General features: G+C 56.0%; 1 protein-coding gene across 1 annotated transcript in view; it reads right to left on the bottom strand.

Moving 5' to 3' along the window:
* LOC134350334 (stathmin-4-like) overlaps nt 1–21,121 on the bottom strand; it is an 83,430-nt gene that overhangs the window by 8,536 nt on the left and 53,773 nt on the right. The window lies entirely within an intron of this gene.

The following is a 21,121-nucleotide window of genomic DNA, read 5'->3' as shown; positions in this document are numbered from 1 at the left end:
AGACAAGGTGTAGAGATGATACATAGAAAGGTGGAGAGGCAGGTGCAAATCTGCAGAAGGACTTAGACAGATTAAGAGAATGGGCAAATGGGCAAAGAAGTGGCAGATGGAATACAGAGTAGGGAAGTGTATGGTCATGCAACCCCCGTCAGTGTCCATGCGTCTGATGTCTGACACTCGTCAGTGTCCGTGTGTCTGATTCCTGACCCTGTCAGTGTCCGTGTGTCTGATGTCTGACCTTCGTCAGTGTCAGTTTCCGTGTGTCTGATGTCCGACCCTCGTCAGTGTCCGTGTGTCTGATTCCTGACCCTGTCAGTGTCCGTGTGTCTGATGTCTGACCCTCGTCAGTGTCCTTGTGTCTGATTCCTGACCCTCGTCAGTGTCCGTGTGTCTGATTCCTGACCCTCGTCAGTGTCCGTGTGTCTGATGTCCGACCCTCGTCAGTGTCCGTGTATCTGACTCCTGACCCTCGTCAGTGTCCGTGTCTCTGATTCCTGACCCTCGTCAGTGTCCGTGTGACTGATGTCCGACCCTCGTCAGTGTCCGTGTATCTGACTCCTGACCCTCGTCAGTGTCCATGTCTCTGATTCCTGACCCTCGTCAGTGTCCGTGTGTCTGATTCCTGACCCCCGTCAGTGTCCGTGTGTCTGATGTCTGACCCTCGTCAGTGTCCGTGTGTCTGATGTCTGACCCTGTCAGTGTCCGTGTGTCTGATGTCCGACCCTCGTCAGTGACCGTGTGTCTGATGTCTGACCCTCGTCAGTGTCCGTGTGTCTGATTCCTGACCCTGTCAGTGTCCGTGTGTCTGATTCCTGACCCCTGTCAGTGTCCGTGTGTCTGATTCCTGACCCCTGTCAGTGTCCGTGTGTCTGATGTCTGACCCTGTTAGTGTCCGTGTGTCTGATGTCCGACCCTCGTCAGTGTCCGTGTGTCTGATGTCTGACCCTCGTCAGTGTCCGTGTATCTGACTCCTGACCCTTGTCAGTGTCCGTGTGTCTGATTCCGGACCCTGTCAGTGTCCGTGTGTCTGATGTCCGACCCTCGTCAGTGTCCGTGTGTCTGATGTCTGACCCTGTCAGTGTCCGTGTGTCTGATTCCTGACCCTCGTCAATGTCCGTGTGTCTGATGTCCGACCCTGTCAGTGTCCGTGTGTCTGATGTCTGACCCTCGTCAGTATCCGTGTGTCTGATGTCTGACCCTGTTAGTATCCGTGTGTCTGATGTCCGACCCTCGTCAATGTCCGTGTGTCTGATGTCCGACCCTGTCAGTGTCCGTGTGTCTGATGTTTGACCCTCGTCAGTGTCCGTGTGTCTGATTCCTGACCCCTGTCAGTGTCCGTGTGTCTGATGTCTGACCCTGTCAGTGTCCGTGTATCTGACTCCTGACCCTCGTCAGTGTCCGTATGTCTGATTCCTGACCCTGTTAGTGTCCATGTGTCTGATGTCCGACCCTCGTCAGTGTCCGTGTGTCTGATGTCTGACCCTCGTCAGTGTCCGTGTATCTGACTCCTGACCCTTGTCAGTGTCCGTGTGTCTGATTCCTGACCCTGTCAGTGTCCGTGTGTCTGATGTCCGACCCTCGTCAGTGTCCGTGAGTCTGATGTCTGACCCTGTCAGTGTCCGTGTGTCTGATGTCTGACCCTCGTCAGTGTCAGTGTGTCTGATTCCTGACCCTGTCAGTGTCCGTGTGTCTGATGTCCGACTCCCGTCAGTGTCCGTGTGTCTGATGTCTGACCCTCGTCAGTGACCGTGTGTCTGATGTCTGACCTCTGTCAGTGTCCGTGTGTCTGATGTCTGACCCCCGTCAGTGTCCGTGTGTCTGATGTCTGACCCTCGTCAGTGTCCGTGTATCTGACTCCTGACCCTCGTCAGTGTCCGTGTGTCTGATGTCTGACCTCTGTCAGTGTCCGTGTGTCTCATGTCTGACCCCCGTCAGTGTCCGTGTGTCTGATGTCTGACCCTCGTCAGTGACCGTGTGTCTGATGTCTGACCCCCGTCAGTGTCCGTGTGTCTGATGTCTGACCCTCGTCAGTGACCATGTGTCTGATGTCTGACCCTGTCAGTGTCCGTGTGTCTGATGTCCGACCCCCGTCAGTGTCGGTGTGTCTGACTCCTGACCCTCGTCAGTGTCCGTGTGTCTGATTCCTGACCCTGTCAGTGTCCGTGTGTCTGATGTCTGACCCTCGTCAGTGTCCGTGTGTCTGATGTCCGACCCTCGTCAGTGTCCGTGTGTCTGATGTCTGACCCTCGTCAGTGTCCGTGTGTCTGATTCCTGACCCTGTCAGTGTCCGTGTGTCTGACGTCTGACCTTCGTCAGTGTCAGTGTCTGATTCCTGACCCCTGTCAGTTTCCGTGTGTCTGATGTCCGACCCTCGTCAGTGTCCGTGTGTCTGATTCCTGACCCTGTCAGTGTCCGTGTGTCTGATTCCGGACCCTGTCAGTGTCCGTGTGTCTGATGTCCGACCCTCGTCAGTGTCCGTGTGTCTGATGTCTGACCCTGTCAGTGTCCGTGTGTCTGATTCCTGACCCTCGTCAATGTCCGTGTGTCTGATGTCCGACCCTGTCAGTGTCCGTGTGTCTGATGTCTGACCCTCGTCAGTGTCCGTGTGTCTGATTCCTGACCCCTGTCAGTGTCCGTGTGTCTGATGTCTGACCCTGTTAGTGTCCGTGTGTCTGATGTCCGACCCTCGTCAATGTCCGTGTGTCTGATGTCCAACCCTGTCAGTGTCCGTGTGTCTGATGTCTGACCCTGTCAGTGTCCGTGTATCTGACTCCTGACCCTCGTCAGTGTCCGTATGTCTGATTCCTGACCCTGTTAGTGTCCGTGTGTCTGATGTCCGACCCTCGTCAGTGTCCGTGTGTCTGATATCTGACCCTCGTCAGTGTCCGTGTATCTGACTCCTGACCCTTGTCAGTGTCCGTGTGTCTGATTCCTGACCCTGTCAGTGTCCGTGTGTCTGATGTCCGACCCTCGTCAGTGTCGGTGTGTCTGATGTCTGACCCTGTCAGTGTCTGTGTGTCTGATGTCTGACCCTCGTCAGTGTCAGTGTGTCTGATTCCTGACCCTGTCAGTGTCCGTGTGTCTGATGTCCGACTCCCGTCAGTGTCCGTGTGTCTGATGTCCGACTCCCGTCAGTGTCCGTGTGTCTGATGTCTGACCCTCGTCAGTGACCGTGTGTCTGATGTCTGACCTCTGTCAGTGTCCATGTGTCTGATGTCTGACCCCCGTCAGTGTCCGTGTGTCTGATGTCTGACCCTCGTCAGTGTCCGTGTATCTGACTCCTGACCCTCGTCAGTGTCCGTGTGTCTGATGTCTGACCTCTGTCAGTGTCCGTGTGTCTGATGTCTGACCCCCGTCAGTGACTGTGTGTCTGATGTCTGACCCCCGTCAGTGTCCGTGTGTCTGATGTCTGACCCTCGTCAGTGACCATGTGTCTGATGTCTGACCCTCGTCAGTGACCGTGTGTCTGATTCCTGACCCTGTCAGTGTCCGTGTGTCTGATGTCTGACCCTCGTCAGTGTCCTTGTGTCTGATTCCTGACCCTCGTCAGTGTCCGTGTGTCTGATTCCTGACCCTCGTCAGTTTCCGTGTGTCTGATGTCCGACCCTCGTCAGTGTCCGTGTATCTGACTCCTGACCCTCGTCAGTGTCCATGTCTCTGATTCCTGACCCTCGTCAGTGTCCGTGTGACTGATGTCCGACCCTCGTCAGTGTCCGTGTATCTGACTCCTGACCCTCGTCAGTGTCCATGTCTCTGATTCCTGACCCTCGTCAGTGTCCGTGTGTCTGATTCCTGACCCCCGTCAGTGTCCGTGTGTCTGATGTCTGACCCTCGTCAGTGTCCGTGTGTCTGATGTCTGACCCTGTCAGTGTCCATGTGTCTGATGTCCGACCCTCGTCAGTGACCGTGTGTCTGATGTCTGACCCTCGTCAGTGTCCGTGTGTCTGATTCCTGACCCTGTCAGTGTCCGTGTGTCTGATTCCTGACCCCGTCAGTGTCCGTGTGTCTGATGTCTGACCCTCGTCAATGTCCGTGTGTCTGATGTCCGACCCTGTCAGTGTCCGTGTGTCTGATGTCTGACCCTCGTCAGTGTCCGTGTGTCTGATTCCTGACCCCTGTCAGTGTCCGTGTGTCTGATGTCTGACCCTGTTAGTGTCCGTGTGTCTGATGTCCGACCCTCGTCAGTGTCCGTGTGTCTGATGTCTGACCCTGTCAGTGTCCGTGTGTCTGATGTCTGACCCTCGTCAGTGTCAGTGTGTCTGACTTCTGACCCTCGTACGTGTCCGTGTGTCTGATGTCCGACCCTCGTCAGTGTCCGTGTGTCTGATTCCTGACCCTGTCAGTGTCCGTTTGTCTGATGTCCGACTCCCGTCAGTGTCCGTGTGTCTGATGTCTGACCCTCGTCAGTGTCCGTGTATCTGACTCCTGACCCTCGTCAGTGTCCGTGTGTCTGATGTCTGACCTCCGTCAGTGTCCGTGTGTCTGATGTCTGACCCCCGTCAGTGTCCGTGTGTCTGATGTCTGACCCCGTCAGTGTCCGTGTGTCTGATGTCTGACCCTGTCAGTGTCCGTGTGTCTGATGTCCGACCCCCGTCAGTGTCGGTGTGTCTGACTCCTGACCCTCGTCAGTGTCCGTGTGTCTGATTCCTGACCCTGTCAGTGTCCGTGTGTCTGATGTCCGACTCCCGTCAGTGTCCGTGTGTCTGATGTCTGACCCTCGTCATTGTCCGTGAATCTGACTCCTGACCCTTGTCAGTGTCCGTGTGTCTGATTCCGGACCCTGTCAGTGTCCGTGTGTCTGATGTCCGACCCTCGTCAGTGTCCGTGTGTCTGATGTCTGACCCTGTCAGTGTCCGTCTGTCTGATTCCTGACCCTCGTCAATGTCCGTGTGTCTGATGTCCGACCCTGTCAGTGTCCGTGTGTCTGATGTCTGACCCTCGTCAGTGTCCGTGTGTCTGATGTCTGACCCTGTTAGTGTCCGTGTGTCTGATGTCCGACCCTCGTCAATGTCCGTGTGTCTGATGTCCGACCCTGTCAGTGTCCGTGTGTCTGATGTCTGACCCTCGTCAGTGTCCGTGTGTCTGATTACTGACCCCTGACAGTGTCCGTGTGTCTGATGTCTGACCCTGTCAGTGTCCGTGTATCTGACTCCTGACCCTCGTCAGTGTCCGTATGTCTGATTCCTGACCCTGTTAGTGTCCATGTGTCTGATGTCCGACCCTCGTCAGTGTCCGTGTGTCTGATGTCTGACCCTCGTCAGTGTCCATGTATCTGACTCCTGACCCTTGTCAGTGTCCGTGTGTCTGATTCCTGACCCTGTCAGTGTCCGTGTGTCTGATGTCCGACCCTCGTCAGTGTCCGTGTGTCTGATGTCTGACCCTGTCAGTGTCCGTGTGTCTGATGTCTGACCCTCGTCAGTGTCAGTGTGTCTGATTCCTGACCCTGTCAGTGTCCGTGTGTCTGATGTCCGACTCCCGTCAGTGTCCGTGTGTCTGATGTCTGACCCTCGTCAGTGACCGTGTGTCTGATGTCTGACCTCTGTCAGTGTCCGTGTGTCTGATGTCTGACCCCCGTCAGTGTCCGTGTGTCTGATGTCTGACCCTCGTCAGTGTCCGTGTATCTGACTCCTGACCCTCGTCAGTGTCCGTGTGTCTGATGTCTGACCTCTGTCAGTGTCCGTGTGTCTCATGTCTGACCCCCGTCAGTGTCCGTGTGTCTGATGTCTGACCCTCGTCAGTGACCGTGTGTCTGATGTCTGACCCCCGTCAGTGTCCGTGTGTCTGATGTCTGACCCTCGTCAGTGACCATGTGTCTGATGTCTGACCCTGTCAGTGTCCGTGTGTCTGATGTCCGACCCCCGTCAGTGTCGGTGTGTCTGACTCCTGACCCTCGTCAGTGTCCGTGTGTCTGATTCCTGACCCTGTCAGTGTCCGTGTGTCTGATGTCTGACCCTCGTCAGTGTCCGTGTGTCTGATGTCCGACCCTCGTCAGTGTCCGTGTGTCTGATGTCTGACCCTCGTCAGTGTCCGTGTGTCTGATTCCTGACCCTCGTCAGTGTCCGTGTGTCTGATTCCTGACCCTGTCAGTGTCCGTGTGTCTGATGTCCGACCCTCGTCAGTGTCCGTGTGTCTGATTCCTGACCCTCGTCAGTGTCCGTGTGTCTGATTCCTGACCCTGTCAGTGTCCGTGTGTCTGATGTCCGACCCTCGTCAGTGTCCGTGTGTCTGATGTCTGACCCTGTCAGTGTCCGTGTGTCTGATTCCTGACCCTCGTCAATGTCCGTGTGTCTGATGTCCGACCCTGTCAGTGTCCGTGTGTCTGATGTCTGACCCTCGTCAGTGTCCGTGTGTCTGATTCCTGACCCCTGTCAGTGTCCGTGTGTCTGATGTCTGACCCTGTTAGTGTCCGTGTGTCTGATGTCCGACCCTCGTCAATGTCCGTGTGTCTGATGTCCAACCCTGTCAGTGTCCGTGTGTCTGATGTCTGACCCTGTCAGTGTCCGTGTATCTGACTCCTGACCCTCGTCAGTGTCCGTATGTCTGATTCCTGACCCTGTTAGTGTCCGTGTGTCTGATGTCCGACCCTCGTCAGTGTCCGTGTGTCTGATGTCTGACCCTCGTCAGTGTCCGTGTATCTGATGTCCGACCCTCGTCAGTGTCGGTGTGTCTGATGTCTGACCCTGTCAGTGTCTGTGTGTCTGATGTCTGACCCACGTCAGTGTCAGTGTGTCTGATTCCTGACCCTGTCAGTGTCCGTGTGTCTGATGTCCGACCCCCGTCAGTGTCCGTGTGTCTGATGTCTGACCCTGTCAGTGTCCGTGTGTCTGATGTCCGACTCCCGTCAGTGTCCGTGTGTCTGATGTCTGACCCTCGTCAGTGACCGTGTGTCTGATGTCTGACCTCCGTCAGTGTCCGTGTGTCTGATGTCTGACCCCCGTCAGTGTCCGTGTGTCTGATGTCTGACCCCGTCAGTGTCCGTGTGTCTGATGTCTGACCCTGTCAGTGTCCGTGTGTCTGATGTCCGACCCCCGTCAGTGTCGGTGTGTCTGACTCCTGACCCTCGTCAGTGTCCGTGTGTCTGATTCCTGACCCTGTCAGTGTCCGTGTGTCTGATGTCCGACTCCCGTCAGTGTCCGTGTGTCTGATGTCTGACCCTCGTCATTGTCCGTGTATCTGACTCCTGACCCTCGTCAGTGTCCGTGTGTCTGATGTCTGACCTCTGTCAGTGTCCGTGTGTCTGATGTCTGACCTCCGTCAGTGTCCGTGTGTCTGATGTCTGACCCTCGTCAGTGACCGTGTGTCTGATGTCTGACCCCCGTCAGTGTCCGTGTGTCTGATGTCTGACCCTCGTCAGTGACCATGTGTCTGATGTCTGACCCTGTCAGTGTCCGTGTGTCTGATGTCTGACCCTCGTCAGTGTCCGTGTGTCTGATGTCTGACCCTGTCAGTGTCCGTGTGTCTGATGTCTGACCCTCGTCAGTGTCCGTGTGTCTGATGTCTGACCCTCGTCAGTGTCCGTGTGTCTGATTCCTGACCCTGTCAGTGTCCGTGTGTCTGATGTCTGACCCTCGTCAGTGTCCGTGTGTCTGATGTCCGACCCTCGTCAGTGTCCGTGTGTCTGATTCCTGACCCTCGTCAGTGTCCGTGTGTCTGATGTCTGACCCTGTCAGTGTCCGTGTGTCTGATGTCTGACCCTCGTCAGTGTCAGTGTCTGATTCCTGACCCCTGTCAGTTTCCGTGTGTCTGATGTCCGACCCTCGTCAGTTTCCGTGTGTCTGATTCCTGACCCTGTCAGTGTCCGTGTGTCTGATGTCTGACCCTCGTCAGTGTCCTTGTGTCTGATTCCTGACCCTCGTCAGTGTCCGTGTGTCTGATGTCCGACCCTCGTCAGTGTCCGTGTATCTGACTCCTGACCCTCGTCAGTGTCCGTGTCTCTGATTCCTGACCCTCGTCAGTGTCCGTGTGACTGATGTCCGACCCTCGTCAGTGTCCGTGTATCTGACTCCTGACCCTCGTCAGTGTCCATGTCTCTGATTCCTGACCCTCGTCAGTGTCCGTGTGTCTGATTCCTGACCCCCGTCAGTGTCCGTGTGTCTGATGTCTGACCCTCGTCAGTGTCGGTGTGTCTGATGTCTGACCCTGTCAGTGTCCGTGTGTCTGATGTCCGACCCTCGTCAGTGACCGTGTGTCTGATGTCTGACCCTCGTCAGTGTCCGTGTGTCTGATTCCTGACCCTGTCAGTGTCCGTGTGTCTGATTCCTGACCCCGTCAGTGTCCGTGTGTCTGATGTCTGACCCTCGTCAATGTCCGTGTGTCTGATGTCCGACCCTGTCAGTGTCCGTGTGTCTGATGTCTGACCCTCGTCAGTGTCCGTGTGTCTGATTCCTGACCCCTGTCAGTGTCCGTGTGTCTGATGTCTGACCCTGTTAGTGTCCGTGTGTCTGATGTTCGACCCTCGTCAGTGTCCGTGTGTCTGATGTCCGACCCTCGTCAGTGACCGTGTGTCTGATGTCTGACCCTCGTCAGTGTCCGTGTGTCTGATTCCTGACCCTTGTCAGTGTCCGTGTGTCTGATTCCTGACCCTGTCAGTGTCCGTGTGTCTGATGTCTGACCCTCGTCAGTGTCCGTGTGTCTGATGTCCGACCCTGTCAGTGTCCGTGTGTCTGATGTCTGACCCTCGTCAGTGTCCGTGTGTCTGATTCCTGACCCCTGTCAGTGTCCGTGTGTCTGATGTCTGACCCTGTTAGTGTCCGTGTGTCTGATGTCCGACCCTCGTCAGTGTCCGTGTGTCTGATGTCTGACCCTCGTCAGTGTCCGTGTATCTGACTCCTGACCCTTGTCAGTGTCCGTGTGTCTGATTCCTGACCCTGTCAGTGTCCGTGTGTCTGATGTCTGACCCTCGTCAGTGTCCGTGTGTCTGATTCCTGACCCTGTCAGTGTCCGTGTGTCTGATGTCCGACCCTCGTCAGTGTCCGTGTGTCTGATGTCTGACCCTCGTCAGTGTCAGTGTGTCTGACTCCTGACCCTCGTACGTGTCCGTGTGTCTGATGTCTGAGCCTCGTCAGTGTCCGTGTGTCTGATGTCCGACCCTCGTCAGTGTCCGTGTGTCTGATTCCTGACCCTGTCAGTGTCCGTGTGTCTGATGTCCGACTCCCGTCAGTGTCCGTGTGTCTGATGTCTGACCCTCGTCAGTGTCCGTGTATCTGACTCCTGACCCTCGTCAGTGTCCGTGTGTCTGATGTCTGACCTCTGTCAGTGTCCGTGTGTCTGATGTCTGACCCCCGTCAGTGTCCGTGTGTCTGATGTCTGACCCTCGTCAGTGACCGTGTGTCTGATGTCTGACCCTCGTCAGTGACCATGTGTCTGATGTCTGACCCTGTCAGTGTCCGTGTGTCTGATGTCCGACCCCCGTCAGTGTCGGTGTGTCTGACTCCTGACCCTCGTCAGTGTCCGTGTGTCTGATTCCTGACCCTGTCAGTGTCCGTGTGTCTGATGATCGACTCCCGTCAGTGTCCGTGTGTCTGATGTCTGACCCTCGTCAGTGTCCGTGTATCTGACGCCTGACCCTCGTCAGTGTCCATGTGTCTGATGTCTGACCCTCGTCAGTGACCGTGTGTCTGATTCCTGACCCTGTCAGTGTCCGTGTGTCTGATGTCTGACCCTCGTCAGTGTCCTTGTGTCTGATTCCTGACCCTCGTCAGTGTCCGTGTGTCTGATTCCTGACCCTCGTCAGTGTCCGTGTGTCTGATGTCTGACCCTCGTCAGTGTCCGTGTGTCTGATGTCCTGACCCTCGTCAGTGTCCGTGTGTCTGATGTCTGACCCTCGTCAGTGACCGTGTGTCTGATGTCTGACCCTCGTCAGTGTCCGTGTGTCTGATTCCTGACCCCTGTCAGTGTCCGTGTGTCTGATGTCTGACCCTCGTCAGTGTCCGTGTGTCTGATGTCTGACCCTCGTCAGTGTCCGTGTGTCTGATGTCTGACCCTGTCAGTGTCCATGTGTCTGATGTCCGACCCTCGTCAGTGTCCGTGTGTCTGATGTCTGACCCTCGTCAGTGTCCGTGTGTCTGATGTCCGACCCTCGTCAGTGTCCGTGTGTCTGATTCCTGACCCTGTCAGTGTTTGTGTGTCTGATGTCTGACCCTGTCAGTGTCCGTGTGTCTGATGTCTGACCCTCGTCAGTGTCCGTGTGTCTGATTCCTGACCCCTGTCAGTGTCCGTGTGTCTGATGTCTGACCCTCGTCAGTGTCCGTGTGTCTGATGTCTGACCCTCGTCAGTGTCCTTGTGTCTGATTCCTGACCCTCGTCAGTGTCCGTGTGTCTGATTCCTGACCCTCGTCAGTGTCCGTGTGTCTGATGTCCGACCCTCGTCAGTGTCCGTGTATCTGACTCCTGACCCTCGTCAGTGTCCGTGTGTCTGATTCCTGACCCTCGTCAGTGTCCGTGTGACTGATGTCCGACCCTCGTCAGTGTCCGTGTATCTGACTCCTGACCCTCGTCAGTGTCCATGTCTCTGATTCCTGACCCTCGTCAGTGTCCGTGTGTCTGATGTCTGACCCCCGTCAGTGTCCGTGTGTCTGATGTCTGACCCTCGTCAGTGTCCGTGTGTCTGATGTCTGACCCTCGTCAGTGTCCATGTGTCTGATGTCCGACCCTCGTCAGTGACCGTGTGTCTGATGTCTGACCCTCGTCAGTGTCCGTGTGTCTGATGTCCTGACCCTGTCAGTGTCCGTGTGTCTGATGTCCTGACCCCGTCAGTGTCCGTGTGTCTGATTCCTGACCCTCGTCAATGTCCGTGTGTCTGATGTCCGACCCTGTCAGTGTCCGTGTGTCTGATGTCTGACCCTCGTCAGTGTCCGTGTGTCTGATTCCTGACCCCTGTCAGTGTCCGTGTGTCTGATGTCTGACCCTCGTCAGTGTCCGTGTGTCTGATGTCTGACCCTCGTCAGTGTCCGTGTGTCTGATGTCTGACCCTGTCAGTGTCCGTGTGTCTGATGTCTGACCCTCGTCAGTGTCAGTGTGTCTGACTCCTGACCCTCGTCAGTGTCCGTGTGTCTGATGTCCGACCCTCGTCAGTGTCCGTGTGTCTGATTCCTGACCCTGTCAGTGTCCGTGTGTCTGATGTCCGACTCCCGTCAGTGTCCGTGTGTCTGATGTCTGACCCTCGTCAGTGTCCGTGTATCTGACTCCTGACCCTCGTCAGTGTCCGTGTGTCTGATGTCTGACCCTCGTCAGTGTCCGTGTATCTGACGCCTGACCCTCGTCAGTGTCCGTGTGTCTGATGTCCGACCCTCGTCAGTGTCCGTGTGTCTGATGTCTGACCCTCGTCAGTGTCCGTGTGTCTGATTCCTGACCCTGTCAGTGTCCGTGTGTCTGATGTCTGACCTTCGTCAGTGTCAGTGTCTGATTCCTGACCCCTGTCACTTTCCGTGTGTCTGATGTCCGACCCTCGTCAGTGTCCGTGTGTCTGATTCCTGACCCTGTCAGTGTCCGTGTGTCTGATGTCTGACCCTCGTCAGTGTCCGTGTGTCTGATTCCTGACCCTCGTCAGTGTCCGTGTGTCTGATGTCCGACCCTCGTCAGTGTCCGTGTATCTGACTCCTGACCCTCGTCAGTGTCCGTGTCTCTGATTCCTGACCCTCGTCAGTGTCCGTGTGACTGATGTCTGACCCTCGTCAGTGTCCGTGTATCTGACTCCTGACCCTCGTCAGTGTCCATGTCTCTGATTCCTGACCCTCGTCAGTGTCCGTGTGTCTGATTCCTGACCCCCGTCAGTGTCCGTGTGTCTGATGTCTGACCCTCGTCAGTGTCCGTGTGTCTGATGTCTGACCCTGTCAGTGTCCGTGTGTCTGATGTCCGACCCTCGTCAGTGACCGTGTGTCTGATGTCTGACCCTCGTCAGTGTCCGTGTGTCTGATTCCTGACCCTGTCAGTGTCCGTGTGTCTGATTCCTGACCCCGTCAGTGTCCGTGTGTCTGATGTCTGACCCTCGTCAATGTCCGTGTGTCTGATGTCCGACCCTGTCAGTGTCCGTGTGTCTGATGTCTGACCCTCGTCAGTGTCCGTGTGTCTGATTCCTGACCCCTGTCAGTGTCCGTGTGTCTGATGTCTGACCCTCGTCAGTGACCGTGTGTCTGATGTCTGACCCTCGTCAGTGTCCGTGTGTCTGATGTCTGACCCTGTCAGTGTCCGTGTGTCTGATGTCTGACCCTCGTCAGTGTCCGTGTGTCTGATGTCTGACCCTCGTCAGTGTCCGTGTGTCTGATGTCTGACCCTCGTCAGTGTCCGTGTGTCTGATTCCTGACCCTGTCAGTGTCCGTGTGTCTGATGTCCGACCCTCGTCAGTGTCCGTGTGTCTGATGTCTGACCCTCGTCAGTGTCCGTGTATCTGACTCCTGACCCTTGTCAGTGTCCGTGTGTCTGATTCCTGACCCTGTCAGTGTCCGTGTGTCTGATGTCTGACCCTCGTCAGTGTCCGTGTGTCTGATTCCTGACCCTGTCAGTGTCCGTGTGTCTGATGTCTGACCCTCGTCAGTGTCCGTGTGTCTGATGTCTGACCCTCGTCAGTGTCAGTGTGTCTGACTCCTGACCCTCGTACGTGTCCGTGTGTCTGATGTCTGACCCTCGTCAGTGTCAGTGTGTCTGACTCCTGACCCTCGTCAGTGTCCGTGTGTCTGATTCCTGACCCTGTCAGTGTCCGTGTGTCTGATGTCCGACTCCCGTCAGTGTCCGTGTGTCTGATGTCTGACCCTCGTCAGTGTCCGTGTATCTGACTCCTGACCCTCGTCAGTGTCCGTGTGTCTGATGTCTGACCTCTGTCAGTGTCCGTGTGTCTGATGTCTGACCCCCGTCAGTGTCCGTGTGTCTGATGTCTGACCCTCGTCAGTGACCGTGTGTCTGATGTCTGACCCCCGTCAGTGTCCGTGTGTCTGATGTCTGACCCTCGTCAGTGACCATGTGTCTGATGTCTGACCCTGTCAGTGTGCGTGTGTCTGATGTCCGACCCCCGTCAGTGTCGGTGTGTCTGACTCCTGACCCTCGTCAGTGTCCGTGTGTCTGATTCCTGACCCTGTCAGTGTCCGTGTGTCTGATGATCGACTCCCGTCAGTGTCCGTGTGTCTGATGTCTGACCCTCGTCAGTGTCCGTGTATCTGACGCCTGACCCTCGTCAGTGTCCATGTGTCTGATGTCTGACCCTCGTCAGTGACCGTGTGTCTGATTCCTGACCCTGTCAGTGTCCGTTTGTCTGATGTCCGACCCTCGTCAGTGTCCATGTGTCTGATTCCTGACCCTGTCAGTGTCTGTGTGTTTGATGTCCGACCATCGTCAGTGTCCGTGTGTCTGATGTCTGACCCTCGTCAGTGTCCGTGTGTCTGATGTCCGACCCTCGTCAGTGTCCGTGTGTCTGATGTCTGACCCCGTCAGTGACCGTGTGTCTGATGTCTGACCCTCGTCAGTGTCCGTGTGTCTGACTCCTGACCCTCGTCAGTGTCCGTGTGTCTGATGTCTGACCCTCGTCAGTGTCCGTGTGTCTGATGTCTGACCCTCGTCAGTGTCCGTGTGTCTGATGTCTGACCCTCGTCAGTGTCCGTGTGTCTGATGTCTGACCCTCGTCAGTGTCCGTGTGTCTGATTCCTGACCCTGTCAGTGTCCGTGTGTCTGATGTCTGACCCTCGTCAGTGTCCGTGTGTCTGATTCCTGACCCTGTCAGTGTCCGTGTGTCTGATGTCTGACCCTCGTCAGTGTCCGTGTGTCTGATTCCTGACCCTCGTCAGTGTCCGTGTGTCTGATGTCTGACCCTCGTCAGTGTCCGTGTGTCTGATTCCTGACCCTCGTCAGTGTCCGTGTGTCTGATGTCCGACCCTCGTCAGTGTCCGTGTATCTGACTCCTGACCCTCGTCAGTGTCCATGTCTCTGATTCCTGACCCTCGTCAGTGTCCGTGTGACTGATGTCCGACCCTCGTCAGTGTCCGTGTATCTGACTCCTGACCCTCGTCAGTGTCCATGTCTCTGATTCCTGACCCTCGTCAGTGTCCGTGTGTCTGATTCCTGACCCCCGTCAGTGTCCGTGTGTCTGATGTCTGACCCTCGTCAGTGTCCGTGTGTCTGATGTCTGACCCTGTCAGTGTCCGTGTGTCTGATGTCCGACCCTCGTCAGTGACCGTGTGTCTGATGTCTGACCCTCGTCAGTGTCCGTGTGTCTGATTCCTGACCCTGTCAGTGTCCGTGTGTCTGATTCCTGACCCCGTCAGTGTCCGTGTGTCTGATGTCTGACCCTCGTCAATGTCCGTGTGTCTGATGTCCGACCCTGTCAGTGTCCGTGTGTCTGATGTCTGACCCTCGTCAGTGTCCGTGTGTCTGATTCCTGACCCCTGTCAGTGTCCGTGTGTCTGATGTCTGACCCTGTTAGTGTCCGTGTGTCTGATGTCCGACCCTCGTCAGTGTCCGTGTGTCTGATGTCTGACCCTCGTCAGTGTCCGTGTGTCTGATTCCTGACCCTCGTCAGTGTCCGTGTGTCTGATTCCTGACCCCGTCAGTGTCCGTGTGTCTGATGTCTGACCCTCGTCAATGTCCGTGTGTCTGATGTCCGACCCTGTCAGTGTCCGTGTGTCTGATGTCTGACCCTCGTCAGTGTCCGTGTGTCTGATTCCTGACCCCTGTCAGTGTCCGTGTGTCTGATGTCTGACCCTCGTCAGTGTCCGTGTGTCTGACTCCTGACCCTCGTCAGTGTCCGTGTGTCTGATGTCTGACCCTCGTCAGTGACCGTGTGTCTGATGTCTGACCCTCGTCAGTGTCCGTGTGTCTGATTCCTGACCCTGTCAGTGTCCGTGTGTCTGATGTCTGACCCTCGTCAGTGTCCGTGTGTCTGATTCCTGACCCTGTCAGTGTCCGTGTGTCTGAAGTCCGACCCTCGTCAGTGTCCGTGTGTCTGATGTCTGACCCTCGTCAGTGTCAGTGTGTCTGACTCCTGACCCTCGTACGTGTCCGTGTGTCTGATGTCTGAGCCTCGTCAGTGTCCGTGTGTCTGATGTCCGACCCTCGTCAGTGTCCGTGTGTCTGATTCCTGACCCTGTCAGTGTCCGTGTGTCTGATGTCCGACTCCCGTCAGTGTCCGTGTGTCTGATGTCTGACCCTCGTCAGTGTCCGTGTATCTGACTCCTGACCCTCGTCAGTGTCCGTGTGTCTGATGTCTGACCTCTGTCAGTGTCCGTGTGTCTGATGTCTGACCCCCGTCAGTGTCCGTGTGTCTGATGTCTGACCCTCGTCAGTGACCGTGTGTCTGATGTCTGACCCCCGTCAGTGTCCGTGTGTCTGATGTCTGACCCTCGTCAGTGACCATGTGTCTGATGTCTGACCCTGTCAGTGTCCGTGTGTCTGATGTCCGACCCCCGTCAGTGTCGGTGTGTCTGACTCCTGACCCTCGTCAGTGTCCGTGTGTCTGATTCCTGACCCTGTCAGTGTCCGTGTGTCTGATGATCGACTCCCGTCAGTGTCCGTGTGTCTGATGTCTGACCCTCGTCAGTGTCCGTGTATCTGACGCCTGACCCTCGTCAGTGTCCATGTGTCTGATGTCTGACCCTCGTCAGTGACCGTGTGTCTGATTCCTGACCCTGTCAGTGTCCGTTTGTCTGATGTCCGATCCTCGTCAGTGTCCATGTGTCTGATTCCTGACCCTGTCAGTGTCTGTGTGTTTGATGTCTGACCATCGTCAGTGTCCGTGTGTCTGATGTCTGACCCTCGTCAGTGTCCGTGTGTCTGATGTCCGACCCTCGTCAGTGTCCGTGTGTCTGATGTCTGACCCTCGTCAGTGACCGTGTGTCTGATGTCTGACCCTCGTCAGTGTCCGTGTGTCTGATTCCTGACCCTGTCAGTGTTTGTGTGTCTGATGTCTGACCCTCGTCAGTGACCGTGTGTCTGATGTCTGACCCTCGTCAGTGTCCGTGTGTCTGATGTCTGACCCTCGTCAGTGTCCGTGTGTCTGATGTCTGACCCTCGTCAGTGTCCGTGTGTCTGATGTCTGACCCTGTTAGTGTCCGTGTGTCTGATGTCCGACCCTCGTCAGTGTCCGTGTGTCTGATTCCTGACCCTGTCAGTGTTTGTGTGTCTGATGTCTGACCCTGTCAGTGTCCGTGTGTCTGATGTCTGACCCTCGTCAGTGTCCGTGTGTCTGATTCCTGACCCTGTCAGTGTTTGTGTGTCTGATGTCTGACCCTCGTCAGTGTCCGTGTGTCTGATGTGTGACCCTCGTCAGTGTCCTTGTGTCTGATTCCTGACCCTCGTCAGTGTCCGTGTGTCTGATTCCTGACCCTCGTCAGTTTCCGTGTGTCTGATGTCCGACCCTCGTCAGTGTCCGTGTATCTGACTCCTGACCCTCGTCAGTGTCCATGTCTCTGATTCCTGACCCTCGTCAGTGTCCGTGTGACTGATGTCCGACCCTCGTCAGTGTCCGTGTATCTGACTCCTGACCCTCGTCAGTGTCCATGTCTCTGATTCCTGACCCTCGTCAGTTCCGTGTGTCTGATTTCCTGACCCCCGTCAGTGTCCGTGTGTCTGATGTCTGACCCTCGTCAGTGTCCGTGTGTCTGATGTCTGACCCTGTCAGTGTCCATGTGTCTGATGTCCGACCCTCGTCAGTGACCGTGTGTCTGATGTCTGACCCTCGTCAGTGTCCGTGTGTCTGATTCCTGACCCTCGTCAGTGTCCGTGTGTCTGATTCCTGACCCCCGTCAGTGTCCGTGTGTCTGATGTCTGACCCTCGTCAGTGTCCGTGTGTCTGATGTCTGACCCTGTCAGTGTCCGTGTGTCTGATGTCCGACCCTCGTCAGTGACCGTGTGTCTGATGTCTGACCCTCGTCAGTGTCCGTGTGTCTGATTCCTGACCCCTGTCAGTGTCCGTGTGTCTGATGTCTGACCCTGTTAGTGTCCGTGTGTCTGATGTCTGACCCTCGTCAGTGTCCGTGTGTCTGATGTCTGACCCTGTCAGTGTCCGTGTGTCTGATGTCTAACCCTCGTCAGTGTCAGTGTGTCTGACTCCTGACCCTCGTACCTGTCCGTGTGTCTGATGTCCGACCCTCGTCAGTGTCCGTGTGTCTGATTCCTGACCCTGTCAGTGTCCGTTTGTCTGATGTCCGACTCCCGTCAGTGTCCGTGTGTCTGATGTCTGACCCTCGTCAGTGTCCGTGTATCTGACTCCTGACCCTGGTCAGTGTCCGTGTGTCTGATGTCTGACCCTCGTCAGTGACGTGTGTCTGATGTCTGACCCTCGTCAGTGTCCGTGTGTCTGATGTCCGACCCTCGTCAGTGTCCGTGTGTCTGATTCCTGACCCTGTCAGTGTTTGTGTGTCTGATGTCTGACCCTGTCAGTGTCCGTGTGTCTGATGTCTGACCCTCGTCAGTGTCCGTGTGTCTGATTCCTGACCCTGTCAGTGTTTGTGTGTCTGATGTCTGACCCTCGTCAGTGTCCGTGTGTCTGATGTGTGACCCTCGTCAGTGTCCTTGTGTCTGATTCCTGACCCTCGTCAGTGTCCGTGTGTCTGATTCCTGACCCTCGTCAGTTTCCGTGTGTCTGATGTCCGACCCTCGTCAGTGTCCGTGTATCTGACTCCTGACCCTCGTCAGTGTCCATGTCTCTGATTCCTGACCCTCGTCAGTGTCCGTGTGACTGATGTCCGACCCTCGTCAGTGTCCGTGTATCTGACTCCTGACCCTCGTCAGTGTCCATGTCTCTGATTCCTGACCCTCGTCAGTGTCCGTGTGTCTGATTCCTGACCCCCGTCAGTGTCCGTGTGTCTGATGTCTGACCCTCGTCAGTGTCCGTGTGTCTGATGTCTGACCCTGTCAGTGTCCATGTGTCTGATGTCCGACCCTCGTCAGTGACCGTGTGTCTGATGTCTGACCCTCGTCAGTGTCCGTGTGTCTGATTCCTGACCCTGTCAGTGTCCGTGTGTCTGATTCCTGACCCCGTCAGTGTCCGTGTGTCTGATGTCTGACCCTCGTCAATGTCCGTGTGTCTGATGTCCGACCCTGTCAGTGTCCGTGTGTCTGATGTCTGACCCTCGTCAGTGTCCGTGTGTCTGATTCCTGACCCCTGTCAGTGTCCGTGTGTCTGATGTCTGACCCTGTTAGTGTCCGTGTGTCTGATGTCCGACCCTCGTCAGTGTCCGTGTGTCTGATGTCTGACCCTGTCAGTGTCCGTGTGTCTGATGTCTAACCCTCGTCAGTGTCAGTGTGTCTGACTCCTGACCCTCGTACCTGTCCGTGTGTCTGATGTCCGACCCTCGTCAGTGTCCGTGTGTCTGATTCCTGACCCTGTCAGTGTCCGTTTGTCTGATGTCCGACTCCCGTCAGTGTCCGTGTGTCTGATGTCTGACCCTCGTCAGTGTCCGTGTATCTGACTCCTGACCCTGGTCAGTGTCCGTGTGTCTGATGTCTGACCTCCGTCAGTGTCCGTGTGTCTGATGTCTGACCCCCGTCAGTGTCCGTGTGTCTGATGTCTGACCCCGTCAGTGTCCGTGTGTCTGATGTCTGACCCTGTCAGTGTCCGTGTGTCTGATGTCCGACCCCCGTCAGTGTCGGTGTGTCTGACTCCTGACCCTCGTCAGTGTCCGTGTGTCTGATTCCTGACCCTGTCAGTGTCCGTGTGTCTGATGTCCGACTCCCGTCAGTGTCCGTGTGTCTGATGTCTGACCCTCGTCATTGTCCGTGTATCTGACTCCTGACCCTCGTCAGTGTCCGTGTGTCTGATGTCTGACCTCTGTCAGTGTCCGTGTGTCTGATGTCTGACCTCCGTCAGTGTCCGTGTGTCTGATGTCTGACCCTCGTCAGTGACCGTGTGTCTGATGTCTGACCCCCGTCAGTGTCCGTGTGTCTGATGTCTGACCCTCGTCAGTGACCATGTGTCTGATGTCTGACCCTGTCAGTGTCCGTGTGTCTGATGTCTGACCCTCGTCAGTGTCCGTGTGTCTGATGTCTGACCCTGTCAGTGTCCGTGTGTCTGATGTCCGACCCCCGTCAGTGTCGGTGTGTCTGACTCCTGACCCTCGTCAGTGTCCGTGTGTCTGATTCCTGACCCTGTCAGTGCCCGTGTGTCTGATGTCTGACCCTCGTCAGTGTCCGTGTGTCTGATGTCCGACCCTCGTCAGTGTCCGTGTGTCTGATGTCTGACCCTCGTCAGTGTCCGTGTGTCTGATTCCTGACCCTGTCAGTGTCCGTGTGTCTGATGTCTGACCTTCGTCAGTGTCAGTGTCTGATTCCTGACCCCTGTCAGTTTCCGTGTGTCTGATGTCCGACCCTCGTCAGTGTCCGTGTGTCTGATTCCTGACCCTGTCAGTGTCCGTGTGTCTGATGTCTGACCCTCGTCAGTGTCCTTGTGTCTGATTCCTGACCCTCGTCAGTGTCCGTGTGTCTGATGTCCGACCCTCGTCAGTGTCCGTGTATCTGACTCCTGACCCTCGTCAGTGTCCGTGTCTCTGATTCCTGACAATCGTCAGTGTCCGTGTGACTGATGTCCGACCCTCGTCAGTGTCCGTGTATCTGACTCCTGACCCTCGTCAGTGTCCATGTCTCTGATTCCTGACCCTCGTCAGTGTCCGTGTGTCTGATTCCTGACCCCCGTCAGTGTCCGTGTGTCTGATGTCTGACCCTCGTCAGTGTCGGTGTGTCTGATGTCTGACCCTGTCAGTGTCCGTGTGTCTGATGTCCGACACTCGTCAGTGACCGTGTGTCTGATGTCTGACCCTCGTCAGTGTCCGTGTGTCTGATTCCTGACCCTGTCAGTGTCCGTGTGTCTGATTCCTGACCCCGTCAGTGTCCGTGTGTCTGATGTCTGACCCTCGTCAATGTCCGTGTGTCTGATGTCCGACCCTGTCAGTGTCCGTGTGTCTGATGTCTGACCCTCGTCAGTGTCCGTGTGTCTGATTCCTGACCCCTGTCAGTATCCGTGTGTCTGATGTCTGACCCTGTTAGTGTCCGTGTGTCTGATGTCCGACCCTCGTCAGTGTCCGTGTGTCTGATGTCTGACCCTCGTCAGTGTCCGTGTATCTGACTCCTGACCCTTGTCAGTGTCCGTGTGTCTGATTCCTGACCCTGTCAGTGTCCGTGTGTCTGATGTCTGACCCTCGTCAGTGTCCGTGTGTCTGATTCCTGACCCTGTCAGTGTCCGTGTGTCTGATGTCCGACCCTCGTCAGTGTCCGTGTGTCTGATGACTGACCCTGTCAGTGTCCGTGTGTCTGATGTCTGACCCTCGTCAGTGTCAGTGTGTCTGACTCCTGACCCTCGTACGTGTCCGTGTGTCTGATGTCTGAGCCTCGTCAGTGTCCGTGTGTCTGATGTCCGACCCTCGTCAGTGTCCGTGTGTCTGATTCCTGACCCTGTCAGTGTCCGTGTGTCTGATGTCCGACTCCCGTCAGTGTCCGTGTGTCTGATGTCTGACCCTCGTCAGTGTCCGTGTATCTGACTCCTGACCCTCGTCAGTGTCCGTGTGTCTGATGTCTGACCTCTGTCAGTGTCCGTGTGTCTGATGTCTGACCCCCGTCAGTGTCCGTGTGTCTGATGTCTGACCCTCGTCAGTGACCGTGTGTCTGATGTCTGACCCCCGTCAGTGTCCGTGTGTCTGATGTCTGACCCTCGTCAGTGACCATGTGTCTGATGTCTGACCCTGTCAGTGTCCGTGTGTCTGATGTCCGACCCCCGTCAGTGTCGGTGTGTCTGACTCCTGACCCTCGTCAGTGTCCGTGTGTCTGATTCCTGACCCTGTCAGTGTCCGTGTGTCTGATGATCGACTCCCGTCAGTGTCCGTGTGTCTGATGTCTGACCCTCGTCAGTGTCCGTGTATCTGACGCCTGACCCTCGTCAGTGTCCATGTGTCTGATGTCTGACCCTCGTCAGTGACCGTGTGTCTGATTCCTGACCCTGTCAGTGTCCGTGTGTCTGATGTCTGACCCTCGTCAGTGTCCTTGTGTCTGATTCCTGACCCTCGTCAGTGTCCGTGTGTCTGATTCCTGACCCTCGTCAGTGTCCGTGTGTCTGATGTCCGACCCTCGTCAGTATCCGTGTATCTGACTCCTGACCCTCGTCAGTGTCCGTGTCTCTGATTCCTGACCCTCGTCAGTGTCCGTGTGACTG

The sequence above is a fragment of the Mobula hypostoma genome, chromosome 8, assembly GCF_963921235.1.
Source record: "Mobula hypostoma chromosome 8, sMobHyp1.1, whole genome shotgun sequence".
NCBI lineage: Eukaryota > Metazoa > Chordata > Chondrichthyes > Myliobatiformes > Myliobatidae > Mobula > Mobula hypostoma.
This window is presented reverse-complemented; position numbering and strand designations above follow the sequence as displayed.